The sequence below is a fragment of the Motacilla alba genome, chromosome 1A (genome assembly GCF_015832195.1).
Source record: "Motacilla alba alba isolate MOTALB_02 chromosome 1A, Motacilla_alba_V1.0_pri, whole genome shotgun sequence".
Classification (NCBI taxonomy): domain Eukaryota; kingdom Metazoa; phylum Chordata; class Aves; order Passeriformes; family Motacillidae; genus Motacilla; species Motacilla alba.
This window is the reverse complement of record NC_052031.1, coordinates 64,434,116-64,451,122: the sequence shown is the minus strand read 5'-3', so window position 1 is coordinate 64,451,122 and position 17,007 is coordinate 64,434,116. Positions and strand designations below refer to the sequence as shown.

General features: G+C 42.3%; 1 protein-coding gene across 10 annotated transcripts in view; it reads left to right on the top strand.

Annotated features, from left to right (window-relative positions):
- The window catches only part of ETV6 (ETS variant transcription factor 6), a 132,150-nt gene that overhangs the window by 67,273 nt on the left and 47,870 nt on the right, over positions 1-17,007 (top strand). The window lies entirely within an intron of this gene.

The following is a 17,007-nucleotide window of genomic DNA, read 5'->3' as shown; positions in this document are numbered from 1 at the left end:
CATCTGCTGAGGATCTGGAGGGAGGGAGAATGAGGTGTGCAGCAGTGCTGGTTGGTATGTTGCCCAAGCAGTCACTGTGATGGAAATTCAACATGGAATTTCAACAGAGGCTGTCCTACACCAGCTGCATTTGCTTCCCATGAGAAAGTGGATTGGCATGGAGAACACTGAGGTTGAAAGAGAAAATTAGGGACATGAATTTCCTCTCTTGCACAATCCCTATTTAGGCATTTTCAATCACCAAGTCTGACTGTATATGAAAATGTTTGACTCCTTAACTGCTGAAGGATGCAATAATTTTCTCCAGTAAATTTGTCTCTTGGTATTTGAACAAATGTTACTTGAAGGGAAAGGGTGAAAAAAGATGTGGCTCCTCGTGTAACTTACTTTACTAAAAGATGGATAACATGGTAGTGAAGACCTGAATTAAAATACAGCATAAGGTACAGATAAGACAGGCAAAGTCAAACTCCTCATAGTCTTTAGCAATTTGCATCTTATTTTTTCCAGTGTTTCTCTTTTATTTTTTTTCCTGGACAGGTTGCAAGCAGAGTTTAACTAAGCAAGGGGTATTGACAGTAGGTTTACTTTTTCAATTATCTTTCAAAGCCTCCTTGGAAATACTTTGAAAGACTTTCTGAAATCCATGAACTAGAATTTGAAAACGAAAATATTTGTCCTTTTTATAGAATGTCTTTTCAGTTCAGCAGTCTCGAAACCATAATCATTTGCATTTCCCTTGACTCTTTTACACATGTCAGAGATTCAGCTCTGCCTAGCTAGACTAATGTGACCGTAACTGTCTGGTTTAAACGTTTTTGAGGATGGGCAGTCAGCTTTTTTGAAGCAGGTGAAGGGATGTGACTTCTATCTTCACACTGACACTAAGATTGCTTATACCTGTGAAAAACTAAGAGAGACAAAATGATATTTTTCTTAGGGAAATTTCCTTTCTAAGGAAGTTAGTCATATGAAATAACTATTATTATTTTTAAATCCAGTATGAGTTGAGGGAGTGCCCTGATTACACATTTCCTGGAAAAGGCCATTGGTGACGTACCACTGACTAATGAAAATCGCCACTTAGAAATAACTCTTTTCTATTAACTATTTTCTATTATTTGAAAAGGAAAGAGTGTTTTAAAAGCACATGTCATTGACATTTCCTTGTTCTTTCATTTTTAACCCACCATCAGTGGGCCTGTTTACATCATTGGCAGCTACAGATTCATGGGCCTGGTTGGAAAACACTAAACTATTCTGATTTAACAAAATAAATAAAACCAAAGCCTGATTGCTGTTATTTGCCGTTAATGAGAGTGTGCAGCTTAATGCCACAATCTAAAATTGAGAAGCCCAAAGGAGGCACAACAAGCATGACAGTAGTAGATGAGTTGGATTTGCCATGAAAATCAGGATAATGCTTTCTCTACTGGTGAGCAGCAGCCTGCAAAGAGCTCTGTCCAGGGGTTAAGGATGGAGTTTTGTGCACATATGAGAAACTCTGGTCAGAAAAGGGAAAAGCTGTAGGGTAGAACTTCTGTATTTCATTGTTGCTAATTCAGGTTTTTCTAGTACGTGTTAAACTAGTGACCAGGAAATCTGGGAGCTGATGAGCCAGAACTACTAAATACCATTTTAGCTGTTATGTCTAAGACTCTGGGAATTGTGTTGCTTATGCTCAGATGAGCATGACTTTTGAATGCAATTTGTTCAACTCAAAATGACCTCTGAGCCTTACTGGAAGTCAACTTAAACCACCTCTCCCCCCAAAAAAACCCAAAAAACCAGAAAAGCATAAAAATATGCCCCCTCCTACTAATACCATAAGAGATTGTTTAGTTTTAAAATTATCATCCTGCAACATTTTGTTTTGAGTTTAACCCCAAAAACATTTACATGACAGAATTATGCAAACAAGGAAATTTCCATGGGCTGAATTGCACAATTTCAAGAAACAATCTGAGTTACTAAATAAACATGAGCACTGATGCATTAGCATTGAAGGGCTGTGCATTCTCTGTAGCTGTTGAAACAGAGAGAATAAATACACCTTTCTTCTTCCCTGCTCATTGACTTAATACACAGGAGGGTATGAGTAGTACCTGGCTACGTGTGTGTGCAGTGCCAAACCACGTGAGTTGTTTGGAGGGCTGCTGCCTGAGATTTACCATTCAGTCAAAGAAGTAGCACTAAGGGAAAATACTCACAACGCTGCTGGTGGATTTAAAGCTGTGCACTGCAAGTCTAAAGTGTTTCCTAGTGCTTCAAAGATTTTCCTTTGTACTTTCATAGGATCCTGTATGGCCTGTGACAGCAGCTACTCTGGGATATAGCAACAATTTCCAACTGCACCAAATATTTCTGTGAAAGGTGTGATGCAGGCACCAACCCAGAAATCATGTACATTTCAGCTTTCAGCAACATGCTGTACCTGAATAACATTATATTCTTACCTAGAAACTTTAGGCCCACCAGAGTACATCCTAGGTACTCTCCCATATGTGAACTACTAGGTTGTATTGTTTTACTGCTGTTTCCATTCTCTAAATTCATCTCAGGCCCTGTTATGCCTGTAAGGGCAGAATACCTTTTTTGTCTTTCAGTGCTACAGCTTCCATTATTACAAAGGTGCTTGGCTATTGTAGGGATGAGTCTTACAGAAATTAAGATAATTAAGTGATTAAGGTAAGTAAAAATCCAGTACCAACCTCTGCCTTTGCATGAGTGAAAACCAAAGCCAGTAATGGCCATGAGCTCGTTGATCTGGGATATGTCAGATGTGTAGCTGTTGGAGGAATGGGATTCTAGAAGAATCATCCAGCAGGATTGATGGCTGGAGCAGTCTGAGGAGCTGATGGAGCTGGTACTATTATAAACAGGATTAGTGTAGAGAGGATTCAATTTGGGGATGCTTTCTGAAGGGTGATCCTCTAATGCCCCAGTCTGCTTGATGTTTTAGGGGGAGATACTTGGATTTACCCTGGACGATGCCCGAGAGAACCAGCCACATTCTCAGGAGGGTCAATAACAGGTTTTGCTTGTGAACTTTACAACATCCAGACAGAGTAAGGCACTCTGCCAACTCAGCAAACCTAAACTTACCCAGTCTTGGGCCAGTCAACCGTTCCTCCAGTCTCCTACAGCTCCACTTAGGGGTCTCTTCTAAACCTGGAGGCCTTCAAGCCCCATGCTGCTCATGCGAATCTGGAGTTCTCGGTGGAGTTTTCTGAGTCAAGGTTTATGAGAGTGCCTGAGATGTGTGCAAAACCTGAGATTTATTGACTTTCCTATGATTATAACTTGTCGCAAAACCCTGTGTCCCATGCAGGCTGAAAGTGTGTATATTTGTGGAAGGGATTAGAGTTCAGACTGAGATGATGAGAGAGAGAGAGTTGATAGGAGCAAAAGGATTATGTGAGGAGTTAGGGAATTACAGAGGTGCGTTCTGTGAAACCAAGAGTGGAGGGTACACAAGAGACCTTTGGTCTGCTCTGTGAAAAAGAAAAACAGGGATCCAGACATGCACTACCTGCACTGGGATAGAGAGCTGGCATTTGGCATCATGTGACTTGCAAATGTGTGCAAAACGCATTATTCCAGCAGAAGCAGTTGATTTTTTCTGAAAGCTTAGTCAATGAATGTAAATGAATCAGTATGCTCTTACATTTTATTGGGTGATTATCAACTGGTGAGACTCCTCAACAGAATGATGGATGTGGTTTCTTTATCTGACTGTCAAACAGAGAGTTTATGTGTCATTCTTCACTTACCATGAGTTTGCCCAAGGCTTGCATTATTGGTAAAAACTGTCCTATTTGCTGTATTTAATGATCTACAGGCTATCAAGCCTTCTGCAATCTTTTACTGGCTGTGACAATTTATTGCATGGTGCTCCTTACTTTTCCTATTTAGAAGAAGGTCCTTTGCAAGGATAAACACATTAATTTCTAGAAAATATGTTTAAATCCGCCAATGAAAGGTGCTTATTTCCATTATTCCAGGGGTTTAGCAATAATTCTGTCTGAAGAGGATGGAAGAATAGGGAATGTGGGTCAAAAGGCATTGACAGATAGAAGTTTATCTAGCAGGCTTGCCTTTAAAGACCCATTTGAGGAAGGGTAACTGAATGCAGCAATGTGCCTTTGCCCTGAGCAATGCTGAGAGAAGCTGGAGCCCCGTGGTGCCTTATCCCAGCACATCTGAGTTTCCAAAGTCAGCACTGGCTGGGTGGAAAGTCTGTAGCACACGACAGTAACTCGGAAGAGCACAGAGAGTGAACAAAACATGAGCCGGGGACACGTTTCCTCATTTGTAGTTATCAGGACTTTAAATGTGTTGTTGACAACTTAATTCTCCTCCATAGTCCATCCCCCAAATGGTCACGAGAGTCTGCAAAAACTGACAGACAATGGCTGCATTTTGGAAAAGGTTGCTGGTGCTAGTTGTCTAAACAAAACTAGTTGGTGTGGTTTTCACTTCGGTGGTTGAATGCACATGCTGGGAACTTCAGAAGGAGTAGCTCTGACTTTGTTTCCTCTGTGGGATTTTGCTGTATGTTCCTCTTCAAGCATATAGAAACAACTGCAGATTTTCTGCAGTGTTTCATGTAGTACGAAAGGCAATGTAATTGTAATTCATTTTATGAGGCACTGATTTGACTGTTTGACGCAAAGGGGTTTTCGATCTTCCTGATGTCATTTCGGAAGGATGTCAGTGAAAAAGATCTGCAGCAGTGCAGAATTTGTGTAAAAGGAAAAGAGGATTAAGCTTCAGTATTTGAGACCAGTACTGATATTTACCTTTGTCTTATTTTAAAGGCCTTGACACATGCTACAGTTATGTAACAAAAGGGAAGTACTTCACATTAGTGGTGTTTTACTGACCTGGGTGGTTTCTGTCAGTCATACATTTCCAACTATTTACTTTCCAGGTAAATATAAAGATGGCTACTAACCATGTACATATTAAGAGGTGGCTATTAAAAGACAGTAGCTGTCTTTGAAAAAACATGTTCCTTGGCAGTGCCACAGAGGCGTCAGCAACTATAGAGGGGTGAGTTAGGAAGCACATAAAGTTGTTGCTAGTTGAGAGCTGTCTGATTATTTCAAGTGAGATCCAACCAAATTAGTGCAGTAATGCATTAAAATTTTCAGCTTAAATAAGCAATTTTAAGTGGAGGATATAAGCTCCTCATAGTCCAGGTATCTTCGAGAGCTTTAGAAAACAAAGAAACAGTGTTGCTGGGGTTGGTTCAGAGCCAGCATTTCCAGTCAGTTCTTTCACATGAGGCTCTCTGGTGTTCTTAACGTTAAAGGAAATTAGGAAGTTCAGTCTCAGTCTATTACTTGTGTGGCTGTGATTGTTCTGGACCAGGTTCTGCTTTATCACATTCCATGCTTGTAGCACGAGAAACAAGGTACTGAAACAGGAATCCTTGCAGAGATAATAAAGAAGACAGATGAAGGAATCTCAGGCTGCACTAGAGAAATTGTTCCAGTGAGATGATCCATGTTCTCTGACTCTCAGCCTCTCATGTAGCCACAGACAGGGACATGGAACAACTTCAGCTATGTAAGGTCTGTTTGCAATACATGAATCTGCTCTAACAACTTTCTTCCCTCTCTTCCCATATCCTCAAACGCATCAGAATTCAAATGTTTTGAAGATGGGGCTCATTATGTCTTATATCTCCGGTCTGTTGTGTTTTGGGTTTTTTTAAAATTCTGTCCTTATTGGTATAGCCTTTCTTTATACAGCAGCACACCATCTTCACTTCTTCAGAACACATAAGTATGAAAACCATGTAGCATACATTAAAAACCCACTAAGCATCAATTTTTATTTCAGTCACAGAATAGAGTAAGGAGAAAAATGGGGAAAAACGGGCCAGTGAAAAGGAAGGGCAGGCTGGATCAAGGGAACATGAAGAGATTTGGTTTGAGTCCAAATCATACAAGCAGTGATCGTAAATAAACACTTGGTGATGATCCAGGGGTTTTTGCTAAGTGAATGGATGATATCTGTCCTCTCTTTGAAGAACTGTCCATGCACATCCATCCCCTGTCATTAAACAAGCTGCAGGTGTATCTGTGAGCTCAGGTGTATCTGCCAGGCCTGGAGGAATCAGAAAGCAAAACAGGTTCTCAAAGCTCAAAGTGACCTTTGTGTCTCAGGGTTATCCCAGGGCTGAGGCAGTGTCATGTAAAGTGGCTCTTCTCTAGTCTACATAGCAGAGACTTTGCTGGTGGCTGGTGCTTCCTGCTTTCCCGAGCACTGACTTCCCTACTGATACAGAAGTGTCATGGAAAGTGATAGAGAAAGCTTAAGTGGATGGTGCAGCATCAGAAGGGGGAGGGAAGCCAAGAAAAATCCACTTGTCAACTGAACAAATTAAAAAATTAGAAAACTCAGCATTTTGTCAGTCACTTCACCCCCCGGCATTTCCTTCACAGTTAGGACTTTAATCATCAGTAAAACAATAATAACAAAACATGTACAAGGATTCCAACCATCAGCTATTATAATTCTCTTCAACACAGCAAGACGCTCTTCAGCAAATAACCATTAAGACATTAAGTCTCTTTTATGAATAAATTGTTTGGTATGCTGAAAGCAGTGTGTATTGGATATATTTTCACAGGCTTAAGGAGTGGAAGACCTTGACAACATGCTAATTGTCTTTACGTGCCATAGAGGCAATATGAAAGCCTTGGTAGTGTTCTGTGCCTTTGACCACAGTAGCATTCACTGGGAATGGTTTGCTAATGCAGCCCTTGGTTTGGCTGCTGATCAATGTGAGTGTGTATTATGATGGTGCTTTCCCACCAAGATCCTGAAATGCCATTTTCGCTGAGGGACTTTCAAAACTTTTAGAGTTCCCCCAGAGGAAGGGGATATTAATGTTATTACCATTGTCCATTTTGGAGAAGGGGAAAATGGAGGCTCCAGTTTCACCAAATACAGTAAAGTAGGGTCATGAAATGCCCCTGCTGAAATGCCTATCTTGCCCTTCTGCTGCTCTGGCTTATGCATAGTTTATTCTCACCTGCATGCTGGCTGCTGGCAAAATTTCTTTTTCTGCTGCTCAAATATTCAGACTGAGATATTCCTCTGGGTTAAAACTAGTGTTGGGAGAAAATAGTTGGGTTTTGGTTCTTTTACCTTGCTAATTTCCTTGATCGGAGTGTTTGTACAGCTACTTGAACACTAACAAGTTTCAGGGGAGCTGTGTGAAACCTGGAACACGAGATGGGAGTAGGTAGGACTTGCTTATTGTCACAGTGCCACTTTAAACCAGCCTAAAATGCTCATAAAGCTCTGGCCGGAGGTATAGGTAAATAGGCTTTTGAAGTGCTTGTTGACATCACTCCTGGGGCTTCCCCAAGTCATCTTTACTCTGGTTAAGCTAACATGCACAGGGTCCCATCAAATGCAGTCTTGTGGTGCTGCATCTGAATTTTAGCCAGCCTGCCTAGCCCACAGAGGCCACAGGTGAGTAGAAAGTGCAGAGGTGGCACCAATAGTGCAAGATGCAGAATCTGGTAATCCTCATCTGTGCTCTCCAAAGCCATGAAAAGACATTCCCCACAGCCTGATAGCAGTACTTAATTGTTCTTTCTTTTTTGTTTTTATAATGGCTGATCTATGGGCGTGAAGCCTCTACTCCTCAAATGTAAGAGCAGCCGGGGGAAAAAAAAGGACAAGGAAGCAATTTTTCCTGAAGTTTATTTCCTGGCAAGGCATGGTTTTCAGCTTTAAAAGGATGTATGAGGCAGAGAGAAGTCCTGTAAACATGTTCCCATGTGCCAGGGCTCCTTCAGCTTTTGTCTGACTGTCTCCCAGAGCACTCTGACTGTGGTTCATTGTCCTCTCGTAGGAACTTGGTATTAAAGTGTAAATTCCGTATACACACAAAACAAAGAGAAAACAAGTGAGGCTGTATCATATCTCTTATAAAAACCCTGAGTCTTCATTATTTCCTCTCCCTGGTTTCTGAAATACTTTTAATCTGAAAATCATGAAAGCTGTGATCATCCCAAGGAAAATTTGAATAAACGCAACTGGACGAGGTCCCTTAAGGAGTGTTTCAATCACCTGCTGCTGTGCTCCTGCAAAAGCCTTCCACCTTATCTCCGTAGCTGAAAGGGTATCGCCAGAAGAATGAGGCTTCACTTTTTTAGAAGTCTGATAGGGATCAAAAGAAGTCAAGTGGTAATAAGCTCTGTGTCAGTGATTTGCTTTATGATTTAATGGTCCAGCACCTGCTTTTTAAACTTTTTTTAAGTGTACTGCAGGAAAACCATTGCTACATTGCTTTATTCAGGCAAAGTCCTTGTTTTGTTGCATTATAAAAATGCTGGTTGGTGCATGTATGAGTGGTCTTTGCATGTGCAAGGGCATGTTTAACTTTGAACATTGAGACACAATGTTTTGACTTTTGCTGATGATGCCATGTGAATATTGTCACATCCCTCTGAGGCGGATGCAGAGGCAGATACCGCACACCTGGATAGCACTGGGGATGTCCTCTGCAGCTTCTCAAAGGAAGCTCGCCCAAAATGCAGGAGTTCATATCCCTGGTGCTGGTCATCTCCTTAAAGTCAACCTCATCCAAGCTTCTGCCACATAAATGATGGGTGTTATGGATTTTAACTTAGCAAAATGCTGTTAGGAGCAGAGACAAAAAAAGCTCTAGTATTTTCCTCCTACCAGCTCTGTTTCCTGGTGGTTTCCTTAGGAGGCACATTTTGGTGGTTGCAGGCTGTAATCTCCTAGGATTTACTGTGCTCCTCTCTCGGAGGGCTTCTTGCAACATGACCACTGCTCACAGCTCTAAGCACACTTAATTATCTCTCAGTTTCCGTTCTGTCTTTCAATTCAGGGGCTGTGCTGAGAAATACTTGGGGTTGTTAATCTTAAGTTTTGACTGTTAGGACTTCATTCTAAGCATGAGGTTTGTTTTCCTGGAACAGGAACAAGGTGCTGAATGAGGTCACCGCATCAATAATTCTTCTTGCTTATTGATTATCTGGCTCGTGCATTTATCAACAGCTGATGAATGGGATTTTGTTGTGATGGTCTCAGTCATTCAGCCCATTTTAGTCTGTGAGATCAGATGTGCACCCAGTGCATCCACGTTCTTAGTTCACACCTGCGTGTGCTGATGGAATTCATGAGGTCATTCAGTGTGTGTGTGTCTGCTTCTGCTTCGTCAGCTGCTGATGATCTGCAGAAATTTGATGCTGCTTTAAAAAATAGATCGTGCTCAAATAGCCAGTTATCATCCTGGCTACCTGATGTATTTTTTTCTTTATACTATCTACTATGCCTACTTCAAAAACTAGAGTCATCCTGTGCTACTTTGCACTAGATTTCTCTTTCTTTGTTAACTTACAGATGGGTGTGTTTAAGCGTGTATTTAAATTTCATTGCTTTTATGTCTCACTGTCTGAGAATGGGAGAGGAAGATGGGGAATTGCCAATGGGGAAATAGTGTCTGAAAGCTAGAAGAATGGAAATAGTGAGAATTCAGGCACATTTTTAGGGAGGTGTAATGGGGAAAAATAAAATCCCAATACAAATCTAAATGTCCCTAAAAGTCTTGGAAACCTGTGTGGAAACCAACCCTGGGTACTTGCAAGTGTACAAATGATCTGTGTATAAAATTCCAAGTTCTCTGTGGATTGTACAATGCCCACAGCAGATTTTTCAAACTGCATAAGGGTAATGGCTTTTACTGGACAGGGTGTAACATTGGCACTTTCAACATAACAAATTATCTGGTCCAGAGAGCAAAACATTCCAGGAAATGGTGCAATTGTATACTCAAAGTATAATAAATAGATCACTAAAGCTTTTGTGGCGTTATTAGATGTTCAGAAGAAAAGTAAGTACTAAACTCACTTTAAGCGTCCAGCTGGCAGTCCTTGGTGTCATGGCCTAATCTATACTGTAGGACAGTTCTCTGTCACACTGCCTTCCTTGGAAGTGGGAAACATCTCTTGTAGTACCTGCTGGATTAACTCTGGCACTTCTTCCTGCCTTGGATTGGCTGAGTGAGGAGCAAGCTTCAGCCATCCCCCTGATGTGGGAAGGTTGCTCAAGTCTGGGTGCTGTGCTCATACCTGCATGGTCCATCACTCCATCCCTGGTGACTTCCTAACGAAGCTTTGTCTCACAGCAAGGTTAGCTCTGAAGTCTTTCCCTTGCCTTGGGGATTTTTTTTGTTTTTCTTTTTGCAAACAACTCCTCTAAAACACATCACTTCTAAAAAAAAAAAGTTGAATTCTTAGTGATCTATTTTCCTTAAAAACTAAAGGAAAAGCTTTGCCTCTAAACCTGCATGTTTGAATTCTTGGTTGACCTGATCTAATGTTTGATAGTAGGATATAATATTTCTGATGGTGGCATAGAAATATTTCATTTTTTCTGCCTTAGTCTCACAGATAGGCCAATGCTGCAACGCATTAGGCAGGGCCTTGCCAGCAGGTAGAGAGAGGGGATTCTTTCCCTCTGTTCAGCCCTGGGAGTCTGTCCCTGCACTGCTTTGTCCCGTCCTGGTGTCCCCTGTACAGGTAAGAAATGGACATACTGGAGGAAGTCCAGTGAAGAGCCATGAAGTTTATTTAGGGACTGGAGCATCTAACATGAAAGGAGAGGCTGTGAGAGCTGCAGCTCTTTACCCCCAAGAAGAGAATGTGTGTCTTGTCACTGTGTATAAATATTTGATGGAATAAAGTAAAGAAGACAGAGAAAATAGGCACAAACTGAAATACAAAATATTGCATTTACACTGAAGACAAACTCCTCTAGTGGGACATGATCAAACACTGCAACAGAATGGTTCTGGAGTCTCTGTCTTTGGAGATACTCAAAAGCCAAGTGGATGTGGCCCAGAGCAGCCTGCTCTGGTTGACCGTGTTTTGATCAGGAGTTGGACTTGGGGGATGCCTTAAGATGCCTTCTAACCTCATTTTTCTGTGGTTCTGTGCTGTGTGCAGGCTGACAAACCCCAGGAAAAGCCTATGGGAAGGAATGTTAGGCTGCTGTTGACTGTTCTCCCTCGTCTGCTGTCAGGATAAATAAGCCTAGCAAGGAGCTGATGTAGGGAGAAGAGGACTGAAAGGACTGTAGTTACTCAGTGAGTTTGAGAACAGTTTGGAATCATAAACGTTCACAAAATTATTTGAAAAACCTTGTTTACAGGATATCATCTGTTCTCCTTTATTTTCACTAAAGTTCATTCAAAAATTCTGTCTTTTATTTGGGACAGTAAACTCTAACTCTGCTCTCAAGTAGTGTCAAATTAGAACTTTAATTTGTAGTGAGTTGCATTTACAGAGAGATTTAGGACCACAGAATAATTCATGTCCAAAGGGACCACAGGAGGTCTCTACTCCAGCCTCCTGCTAAAAGCAGGGTCAGCTCTGAGGCCAAAGTCCCTTGATGCTTTGTCAGGCTGGGTCTTTTCAGCCTCCAGAGATAGAGATTGCACACCTCTAGGCAACCTGTCCCAGCACTTGGCCATCCTCATAGTGAAAAAGATTTTCCTGTCTGAACCTTTTGCTCTTAGACTTTTTTTTCTTAGGTGAGTGAAGGTAACAATCAGGTGCCTTTTGTCTTTTCCAGGACTGTGTATATGCAGTCTAGATCTCTTACTCTCTTGAGCTCTTCTAGGAGTTCCCCTATGCCCTTACCTTATTTTGAAGCATGGAAAGGCATCTGAAAATATTATCTGATGTCTCCTGGGGTTCATAGCTTTAAGAATTTGCAAGATTGAAACTGAATTCTCTTCCCTTTCTAAATTAATAACTTTCTTGTGCTTATGAGGAATGATTTAGGATTGGGAAAGTCCTTGATTTGCAGCAGGAGGGTGTGTCTCATGAAATACAACCAAAGCATTTCTTTTTAAGCATTTCCTTCTGTTAACTGTGCTGATAATGATGTGGTAGAGATCAGAGCTAGGGCCATAATTACATGAAGTTTGCAAGGAGAGGAAAGCTCCAGAATTCCTTTTACACTGCCTAGAGTATTTCTAGGAAAATGCATCAGTAAAATGTTCTAAAAGGGAGAGAAAACATGTGTGTGGAATCTTAAAAAACAATGTATCTGTGTATATCAAAGAGACTTTTTTTAAAGGGTGACAGAGGTTAATTTGATCATGCTTGTTACTCTAACCATACCTGCCTTTTTTTTTCCTTCTTTGTGTCAGTGTTTGCTTTTTCTTTGTCCATTTCTTGTTGTTCCTAAGAACAGATATTTGCCAAAACAAATGTATGTGAGTGATAAAAGCCAAGAGGAATGTCTGTTGGACCACAGGAAATTTCCTGTGCAGGAAGAGATCTCAGGACTTCCTGTGGAACAGAGCATTGTGGGTCCGTTGGCAGAAGTCCCTTTACCACAGCTGCAATTAACCAGAAGAGGGTGGAAAATAGTTGGCACTGCCTTTTGCAGTCACATAGCTCAGAAGAGCCTGAACTAGACACTTAAAAATCCACAGCATAAGCAAATGGTAAATCAGAGTGGGCTTGCAGATCGTTACTCTCAAAACCAAAACCAAAGAAAATAAGAATGGTGCAAAATTTCAGGTCACCTCTGCTCATACTCACATGCTTCCTGCCCACCTGACAGACTAACTCGGTGGACTTGGTACTATCCCAAAGTTTGATGCTGCTGGAAGGAGACCTCTTCAATGAAATGTGTCCATGGTACCTGTACTTTTTACCCCACTGTACCTTGCAGGATGTACAAGACATTGCTAGTCAGCCTGTACTGTCCAGCAGGGTTTGCCCATGTCTCTCTGCATGAGGCTTCCCTGTGGGCACTTCCAGGCAAGTTCAAATTGCCAAACAAGCCATGTCCCTCACGTTGTATTAAATCTGTGTGATGCCAGAAACTGGTGCTGATTGCCTAAATTTCAGCATGGAAGACCCTTCTTTTTGCGTCATCTTTATTTTTGCTTATAGCAGATGTGTATTTCTTTCCCCAGCCCTCTGAAACAGCACTTGCAGGGAGCAGGGGATCTGTTTCTGGAGAGAGGAGTGAGGAGGCAAAAAAGGAAAGGCACAGGATGCTAACGTAAAATGCTATAGTAAAAAAGAAGGGAAGAGACAACTGGATAATAGGAGGAAATGAGTGTCGTTCAAAGGGCAGAAAGAGTAGGAGACAGAAGAAAAAAGACACCAGGAGCACAAATTTTATAAAAAGGGAAACCAGCCAGTCTGGAGACAAATGTATTTTTTGTAAGAGTGTGTACAGAGCATGATTAGATCCTACACAAGAGGAAATTTGTGATGCAGGGCGTGTCAAACCCATTATTAGGTGATGGCAGAGTGAGCTTGATGTGGACACTTGGCACTTCACTGCAGTTGCAGCTTCATCTGTGGGTGCAGTTGTGTGCCTGTACCAGTCCTTGACCTCGCTGCCACAGAAAAAGCCCCAGAATTGGTGTCTGAGTTGTGGTTTGTGCTCAGTGTGACGTTAAGGTTGTTGACTGTCTTCAGAGAAGTCAAACAGAACCTGACTGTGACATTTAAACCTCAGCCTTGTGAGCCAGACTTGACCACAGGGGTCTCACCTGGGAATTTCTGAGCCTCTCAGGTAGCTTGGTTCTCCTCACAGAGTTTGGACTGTGACCTGGTGCCTTTGCCTCTGCTGCTTCAGCATTTGGTTTTTTCCTCACAGCTGTGTGCATGTTCACTCTTCTTTTGTACCAAGGAACTCTTTGTTTGCTTACTGAGTGCTTCCCCACAGGAAATTTCCTGTGATGGAAAACTCTGGGGAAGCTTCCTGTCAGAGGGGAGGCTGCAGGGGGCAGATAACGGAGACACTGGGGGCCACAAACCACAGCAGCTGAGGAAGCGCTGTCACCTGGTGCTCTCTGCCGAGGGAGGTTGGGCAGCAGGAAGAGCCAACCACTGTCTTGAGTGATCTGGGCTGATAGGACAGGGGAACTACTCACTGGAAAACCCACGGCTGCTGTTGACTGCTGAAGCCTTCACTGAGGTTGGCACTGTAACCTGGTGATGTTGAACCCAGGTCTCTGAAGCTGTGGATGAATTTTTATCATGGGGGCTCCCCATGGGTCAGTCAGGTCAGCACTTACTGGGCTCTGAAGAGAGCCTCTAATAATAAAGTGTCCCACTGTAAGCTGGGTACCAGGCAAGGCTCTAAAGCTTGCAACCAGTTGAGGAAAAAAGTCATTGCCTGATGGGAGAACAGCACATTTTGATAATGTTGCCTATCTCCTACCAGTTGTTTTCCTAAAAAGGGAGGGTCCCCTCTTTAGGTACCATTCTAATTTTTGAGCCCATGGCTGACCCTGGCAGTCTTTGGAGAACCACTTTGTATCACGTACTGAGATTTTGTCTTACCTTGATGCAAAAAGGATGCTCTGACTGTCAAATAACTTAAAGTGAATGGCACTCCAGGCTCCACCAGAGGTCTCTTGTCATTTTGCGCTGGGCAGCGCTGGAGCTTGGTGGGCTCTTAGGAACTGCCTGGATCTCTTAGCTCTTAGGAACTGGCCTGCAACTGCCAGTGTTTAATCAGTCCAAGGCTGACTGTTTTAGTGCAAAATTAATTTGAGGAAAATACTGTGATGCCAGAGAGCTCTTGATAAATGTGCAATCTCAGTGGTCATGATGTTGCCTCTGCAGTTGGGTGGGACCTTAGGCAACACTTAAGGCAAATAAAGTACCTGAAAACGACCTTAATCCTTCCACAGCTCTTGCTCAGATTGCTCCTATGTAATGTTGGGATGGTAGTGCTTCTTTCTGCCCCAGTTGATGTCTCCTCTGTCAAGCTCAATGTCGGACTTCAGAGCTGTCAGTCTGTCAGCCCAGAGATGTGCCAGCCCCATAAACCATACTTTGACTTTCCCTCTCACCAATCTACCCTTTCAGCTCTTCAGATTTTCCCCTCTGTCCCTACTATACCTCAACATTCCATGCAGTCTGCTGAATTCATCTGTACCACACAATGATTTTTACAATTCCTCACACAAAGTTACTGGATCCTGGTAACGTTCTTTAGGCCTCCTTGTTGGTAGTATTCATCTCCATTTGTGATCTGCTGCCTAAATATTGCCTACATAATGGGGTTTGTTGTCTGCATGTAATTCTTCTGTAGGTTGATTTTTCCCAGGTACATATGACAATATTTTGCCAAAAGATGCAAAATCTTTCAGATGTTTTTACCTTAATGTTCCTGTTTTTCTTCAGAGCTCAGCCTCTTGAATCTGACAAAGGCACTTCATTTGCTTCTTTGCTTTTCTCTGTGCCTTGTGTTAAATATTGAGGCTAAGAGCAAATTAAATGGGGCTGTCAAGTCCTGAAGGAACTTCTTTAGGTCCACTCTCCCTAGACTAGGAAAAGCAGGTGTTTTAAGCTTTTGGTTTGGTATTATAGTATGGTATCATTTCAGTACAGCCTTCATTCAGACACCAGTGACTGCTGTGGTTTGATTAACAGACTTGACTTAGAAATGTGTGCAGCCTGGCCAGCTGATCCAGCGGTTGGCTTGGTGACACTGGCCAGCTGGCTGTCGTTTCTTGGCTAAAAGGGGACCCCAGATTGCAAGTGCTGCTTCTCAGCTATGGGGCAGACAGGAGTGAGGCACTGCTGGATCCCAGGTCTCCTGGGAAAGAAGCGAAGAAACAGCTTCAGAGTTACATGTAGTCATCAATCCCTATGGTTTGTAACCTGCCATGGATCAAAGGTATCTGGGAAAAATTGCGGGCTGATTTTCTGGGATGAGTGGTTGATCCCCTTGTTTTTCAGGTTTTAGACAGTTGCCAGTATAAGAACTTGGGTTTGATAGGTTTTCTACTTCTTACCTACTGCAGCTGATCATTTCTTTGCCAGGACAGAGACCAAGGCATTGATGTTGAACCCTCAAAATGTCCAGTGCCCCAAGACCTGGAACAGACTTGAAGAAAGAGAGGAATTCTCTCCTGTACCCTCAGTACCCCTCTGCAAGGCCATGTGGGCAGGACAGAAGTCTGCCTGTGCACAGGCAACAGCGAGAAGAGCTCAAACTTGGGGTGGGGCAGAAGAAAGAGCCTGCAACAAGGAGGCTGGTCAGGGAGATCAGCATTGCCCACTGGCACAGCTAGAATTCCAGAGAGAGGGATGTGAAGTCGAGCTAGGAGGATGGATTTCTTAATCTCGCCTTCCTTCTGCTGTCATATACACCTGCTGCTGCACAATTTGCCGGGAAAATGAGCCAGACTTATGGCAGGGTGTCTGATGCCCTCCTGGAGTGCTGGTTCCTGTAACAAATGACAATATATTCCTGCTGCTATCTGTTGTCCCTTTAGCAAAAAGTGGCAAAGGTCTAAAAGTTGGCAGTAAAAGGCCCAACCTTCCTGCTGCTGACCCATGCAGGTTTCATTATGAAGCCACAATGGAATTTCTGAGGGTTTTTTTTTTTCACCACTACTCATACTTTAAAGACAAGGGAAAAAATTACACTCGATATGTTTGTTCTGCATTATAGCTCCTATGGTTTTAAAGGTGAAGAAATGTCAGAATTAACATTGCCTGTGAGAACCTTGATCCTCCAATTACACAACCCTTGCATATGCAGGGTCTTGCAAAGTGTGGGCTCTAGGGCTGCATGGATAACTTCACTAAATACTGATAAAGAGGAAAGGGGCTGAACCTTAGTCAGTAGAGGGGATAATGGCGGGAGAAAGCACTGTATTGTTCATTAAAAAAAATGTCATTTTGTTTTAATAATTTGTAATGCTAATAATATACTAGGAAATCTGTGATCTAGTGTGTAAACATGATAAAGTATTGGGAAAATTCGAGTTCACTACAGTTTGGCTATTAAATATTTTCAGTGAAGTAAAGTGAAACAGCTCAAGGCTGCAAAGGAGTGATCCAACTGGCAGATTAGTAAACTGAGAATTCACACCCTTAATTTGTAAATATAAATAGTAAAGTTCAGAAGTGAAGTCATTAATAGACCTTATCTGCCAATAAACTTTCTTGACATAAA